Below are 6,612 nucleotides of genomic sequence, written 5' to 3' on the forward strand. Positions count from 1 at the left end.
ATTAATAAATTGCAGATTTATTCTAAAAAAGACTAGCAGTGTAAGAAGAAACAGACAGGTGGGAATGGAGAGAAAGGGGTTATTTACACACATCACAGCTCTTGTCCAGGGGAATGTCGGACAATGGCTTACTAAACACGAATATCCACAGGCAGGAGTGAGTAATGGGTGGAGGGGGGAACTGGAAACTTATACTGTATTCTCACTACTCAAGGCCTCAATGGGATCCTAGTGACAGAACATGGGTAACGATATGGCTGGGCCTGACACACACAAAATGACCGATGGCCTGCCAGTCTCTATATCACACAGATCACCAATAGTAGAGCAGCAGGGTCCATCAGCCAGGACCTCTGCTGACCAACCGTTTGTCAATCTTGTGCATTTACCTGATTTCTTAAGGAAGCAGACAGCTCCGTTCTCACTGCAGGGGCCAGGTTTGGTATTACAGACCAAGTTCTCATTGAAATGAATAAGAGCTTGGCCCGCAATACCAAGCTTGGCCACTGCAGTTAGACCGGTGTAGGAAAATCTGTATCTCTCAGAATGCACTGCAGCAGGACACAACGCAGCATATGTGTTATCTGGCTTGTGTCAGAACTGTGGCATCACAAAATTTGCAATTATGGCACCAATGACAAAATTAATGCCTTTTTTAACATTTTTGTTGCGGGTTTGCTGAGAATTCTTGATCGGCTGAAGACAAATCTGATTGGTATAGCACTAAATACTAGATGCGGTGCATTCATAGTGCTGAAGTGCGTGATAGCATAGGGGGGGATGAGACCCCCAACTGAAATCCAGGTAAATATGTAGTGAGGCAGCAGAATGCGATCTTCACGAAAGCGGCGCAATCATGCCGTTTCATTTACCACATGCGAACACGTACAACGAGCCTTTGTCAAGCAGCAACATCATGTAATAGAAGCATCCATGGCGTCACCAATCACTTACAGAAGGGGCTCATTCACACGGGTATGTACAGTTTTCAGCCTGTGAATATACAACATTTTCACTTACTGAATTCCTGGTATCCGGCTCGGCTCGTGTTTTTTTTGCGCACATTACCAGCGGTTTTCATGCACGCAAAAAATAAACTCAGCAGGTCCATTGATTTCATGCATAAAGACACAATAAATATACACATCATTCATATTCACCGCGTATTTACTCCTTACATTGACTTCAATGGGCTTTTTCAGTCCATAATACGAACCAAAATAGGACACGCTGGTTTTTTTCACGCACTTAAGTGATAATTCGTTTGCTTTTCATTCATTTTATGCAGACATAAAAGTCATCATTCCCCTGAAAGACCAACGATTGGGTGAACAAGCAAATGATCCAAAAATGGAAATGACTATTTGTGCCTGTAAACTGATGACTTTGTCATCTTTCACTCGTTTCATGTAAAAGGACCCTTAAGGCTCAATCACACGAGTGCATTCCGCGCTTATTTTTTAAGCGTGCTGAAACCCCATTGATTTGCATCAGAATGTTGAGATATACGGGAAATGTAATTCCGCAATTAAAGTCTGCATTAAAAAAACAGGTAAAAATGCAACAAAATATGCAAAAATCTGCAAAATCTGCATCTGCGCCGCTTCCGCAGTGAAAGCACCCTTAGGGCTTATTCAGACGTCTGTGTATCGGTCGGGTTTTCACGCCCGGCCGATATATATTGTCCCTCTCTGCAGGGGAACGGGACGGGAGCGGAACTTAGCTCCTCCCCCGTCCCGGCCCTCCCATTGCAAACAGTGTAGAGGGGGTATCCCGCCTCCTTCCCTGGCAGAGAGGGGCAGCATATATCGGCCAGGTGTAAAAACCCGTCTGATATACGCCTGTCTGAATAAGCCCTAAAACATAATCAGATTTTATATAATGTGTAACACAAGTATTACAGAAGCCATGAAAACCGTTACAAAGTATCCAGCGCTGCAATACACCATAAATAAAAACAAGCACATCAACCTTTGTAGATCATGATAAGAGGCGCAAAAACGTCCCGCAGCGTGCGCATAACAAGAACGAGCATATTAACTCTTCACAGCCAGAGATGGTTTGCAGGAGGAGCTGTAGCTTTTATTAGTAATACTAATATTAAATGCTCCTCTAAGGGCTCTTTCACACGAGAGTATATCGGTCGCGCTTTCATGGCCGCCTGATATATACGCTGCCCGATATATATTGGTTTACAATGCATCAGGCATATTCACATGACATAAAAACGTCTGGGCAACAAAGTAAGCGTATACGGTTCGCATGCCGGTCGGACATTTATATGACGGCCAGAAAAAGTAGTATAGGAACTATCCTTCAGCCGGAATACGGCGGTGGCTCCCATAGACTCCTATGGGAGCTGCCAGAGAAGGGAGGTGGGAGGGAGTTTAGCAGCGTGTCTGCTAAACTCCCACCTACTTCCCTCCTCCTCTCCGCCCCTTTTTGGCTGTTTGCAATGGGAGGGGAAAGGGTGGAAGCTAGCTGCTAAGCTGCCAGGCTGTTTTGACATGAAAATGCCTGGCATCCTCGGGGAATCCACATGATGGGGATCGCGATATGGGGGCGGGATTCACGGCCCCCCATGAAGCTCGCCAGTGTGAAGTTAGTCGCATGCACACAGGCAGGTCGGATTCAGGCTGCAGGTTAGACGGCTTCCATTGACTTCAGTCGAAGTTCTCTATGCGGACACCGCAGGAAAATGGAGCATGCTGCGATTTTTGCTCTGCGAGTGGAAACCGCGATTGGTTTCCGCTCGTGTACGGGAAAAATCACTTTTTCATAGCATGCTACGGAGGGTATTCGCTGTGGAACGCAGAGGCGGTCGGCCGCTCCAGATTCCGCAGCAAATATCTGGCTGCGTTCACCTTTAGTATTACAGCATAGGGTACTCATTGTATCATTGTAAAGTACTATTAGGCCGCGCCACAGGCGGGCAGTAGTAGGCATCCATGCATGGCAAAGCTGGGACCTTCACTAGTCTCCGGGCTGCCACATTATATCTCGGGGGCCTATGAGGTGCTAGAGAGCCCCCCCCAATTGTCTATTTAGAAGCGTGCAAAACAATTGAATGTAAACAGCTCCCCTTCTGGTAATACCATAGAATGCAGCGGTCCGTCTCAAACAGGTTGGATCCACCACAGTGTCAAAAGTCCGCAAAGAATAGAACCGATGTCTGCATTTCCAATAGCACCTTTATTGGTCCCAAAACAGCGTACAAAAACTGCCACAAAAAGTTGCCCTGGAAGATGCTGACATCGGTTCTATTCTCTGTAGTTTTTAGTCATGCGGTCAGCTTTGACCGCGGCATCTAAGTAGTTAACTGCCACAATTGGAGCTGGCTCTGATCATGGAAGTTGCTGACAGCTCCCGAGTCCAATCCATACACCGCATGACATATGGCTCGTACAAGGCAGAAAGAGCGGACTGCAGGAAGGGTTAATGATACTGCCCACTAGTGCCTCGTATAGAGAACTGCAGTTTGTCCTATGCTGTACAGTACAATACAATCTGTTATTCTCTGTTATCAGGTATGCATAGCCTGCGAATACTATCTACTGATCACTGTTATCAGTTATAGGAAAACCAGCTAGGGCCCAATGCACACGGACGGATTTTTGCTGCAGAATTCGCGGTCAGACGCCATGGCATGCAACGTAAAATGATTCTTCCATGCAGACAAGCAGAAATCACTTGCGATTTCCGCTCGCGGAGGAAGAATCGCAGCATGCTCTATTTTTGTGCGTGACTCGCACTGACGGCTTCCATTGCAGTCAATGGAAGCTGTCCGTCCCGTGGCGATTCCAAAATGTCAATTTTAAAATCGCCGCAGATCTGCGTAATTGCCGCCTGACGGTGCGTCATTCTCTGCACTGCGCATGTGCGGCAACGCAGCAGCCGGCACATCCGCAGTGCATCCGAGACAGGTATGCGGGGGTCACTGCGAGATCTCACAGCCGGAAACCGACCCTATAGTGTTCTTCAGGGGTAAACTAGCAGGAAGCGTAGAATCCTCCGCATAACCCGGGATAACTACTTTACATCGCCTCTCCAGTACTGATATAACATCCAGAGACATTTATATATGACTGATATCGGCCGTTCTCCTTATATCGCTCCTGCGGTGTTATAACCTCTAGAGACGTGATTGATGTTAGCAGCTCCCCTTATAACGCTCCAGTACTGATATAACATCCAGAGACATTTATATATGACTGATATCGGCCGTTCTCCTTATAACGCTCCTGCGGTGTTATAACCTCTAGAGACATGTGATTGATGTTAGCAGCTCCCCTTATAACGCTCCAGTACTGATATAGGGGCAGAGACATTTATATCATATATGTGACTGATATCAACCGCTCCTCTTATAACACTCTAGTCTATGTATAGCCTCCTAGAGACATTAATATCATATGTGATATCAGCCACTCCTCTCATAGTGTGTTACGCTGAAGGAACCCCATGTCCATCTTGGCATATTACCCCCCAATGTTGATCTAGAGGAAGGCAAAAAAACCCACAATGAGGTAGAAGTCAATTTTTCTCATTTTAGGGAAAAATATTCCTTCCCGCCTCCTGATATTCATACTATTATATACTCCGGCCTCTGAGGGTTACTGTTCCTTTAAGAACATCAGAAACCAAGAAAAAAAATCCATTCCTTTGTGTCCCAATCTGCAGGTATTTGGAGAATCTGGGAACAATTCGTGCGCAGCGGCGGCGGCAGCGCTGGTCACTTGATCTGTCACCAATGTGTCCCATCTCGTCACTGTCACACAGGGGATCAGCTACTATCTGCATCCAGGGAAAGCTCCTAATTTGGGATGTGAATCATCCTCTGTTCTCTGGTTGCCCCTTGTGAAATGAGATCTGGAGACGGCCAGAGACAGCTGAGCCCGACACAAAGCACTCTATATTAGGCCTGCAGCCTCCCATACAGTCAGGAACAGGTTAATGGCTGCGGACGTCACAGCCATCGTCACCAACTGTCCCCAATACATCCGCACAGCCCATTATATGATACAGTATCACACATGATAGGCTCAGATACAGGAGAAAGTATCACCCATGATAGGCTTAGATACCGGAGACAGTATCACACATGATAGGCTCAGATACAGGAGACAGTATCAGATGATAGGCTTAGATACTGGAGAAAGTATCACACATGATAGGCTTAGATACTGGAGACAGTATCACACATGATAGGCTCAGATACAGGAGAAAGTATCATACATGATAGGTTCAGATACAGGAGAAAGTATCACACATGATAGGCTCAGATACAGGAGACAGTATCACACATGATAGGCTCAGATACAGGAGACAGTATCAGATGGTAGGCTTAGATACTGGAGACAGTATCACACATGACAGGCTCAGATACAGGAGAAAGTATCACACATGATAGGCTCAGATACAGGAGACAGTATCACACATGATAGGCTCAGATACAGGAGACAGTATCAGATGATAGGCTTAGATACTGGAGACAGTATCACACATGATAGGCTTAGATACCGGAGACAGTATCACACATGATAGGCTTAGATACCGGAGACAGTATCACACATGATAGGCTTAGATACCGGAGACAGTATCACACATGATAGGCTTAGATACAGGAGAAAGTATCACACATGATAGGCTTAGATACTGGAGACAGTATCACACATGATAGGCTCAGATGCAGGAGACAGTATCACACATGATAGGCTTAGATACCGGAGACAGTACCACACATGATAGGCTTAGATACAGGAGAAAGTATCACACATGATAGGCTTAGATACAGGAGACAGTACCACACATGATAGACTTAGATACAAGAGAAAGTATCACACATGATGGGCTTAGATACTGGAGACAGTATCACACATGATAGGCTCAGATACAGGAGAAAGTATCACACATGATAGGCTCAGATACAGGAGACAGTACCATACATGATAGACTTAGATACAAGAGAAAGTATCACACATGATAGGCTCAGATACAGGAGAAAGTATCACACATGATAGGCTCAGATACAGGAGACAGTATCATACATGATAGACTTAGATACAAGAGAAAGTATCATACATGATAGACTTAGATACAAGAGAAAGTATCACACATGATAGGCTCAGATACAGGAGAAAGTATCACACATGATAGGCTCAGATACAGGAGACAGTATCAGATGATAGGCTTAGATACTGGAGACAGTATCACACATGATAGGCTCAGATACAGGAGACAGTATCACACATGATAGGCTCAGATACAGGAGAAAGTATCACACATGATAGGCTTAGATACCGGAGACAGTATCAGATGATAGGCTTAGATACTGGAGACAGTATCACACATGATAGGCTCAGATACAGGAGACAGTATCACACATGATAGGCTCAGATACAGGAGACAGTATCACACATGATAGGCTCAGATACAGGAGACAGTATCACACATGATAGGCTTAGATACCGGAGACAGTATCACACATGATAGGCTCAGATACAGGAGACAGTATCACACATGATAGGCTCAGATGCAGGAGACAGTATCACACTTGATGGGCTTAGATACAGAAGACAATATCACACATGATAGGCTCAGATACAGGAGACA

Source organism: Eleutherodactylus coqui, chromosome 6 (assembly GCF_035609145.1).
Source record: "Eleutherodactylus coqui strain aEleCoq1 chromosome 6, aEleCoq1.hap1, whole genome shotgun sequence".
NCBI lineage: Eukaryota > Metazoa > Chordata > Amphibia > Anura > Eleutherodactylidae > Eleutherodactylus > Eleutherodactylus coqui.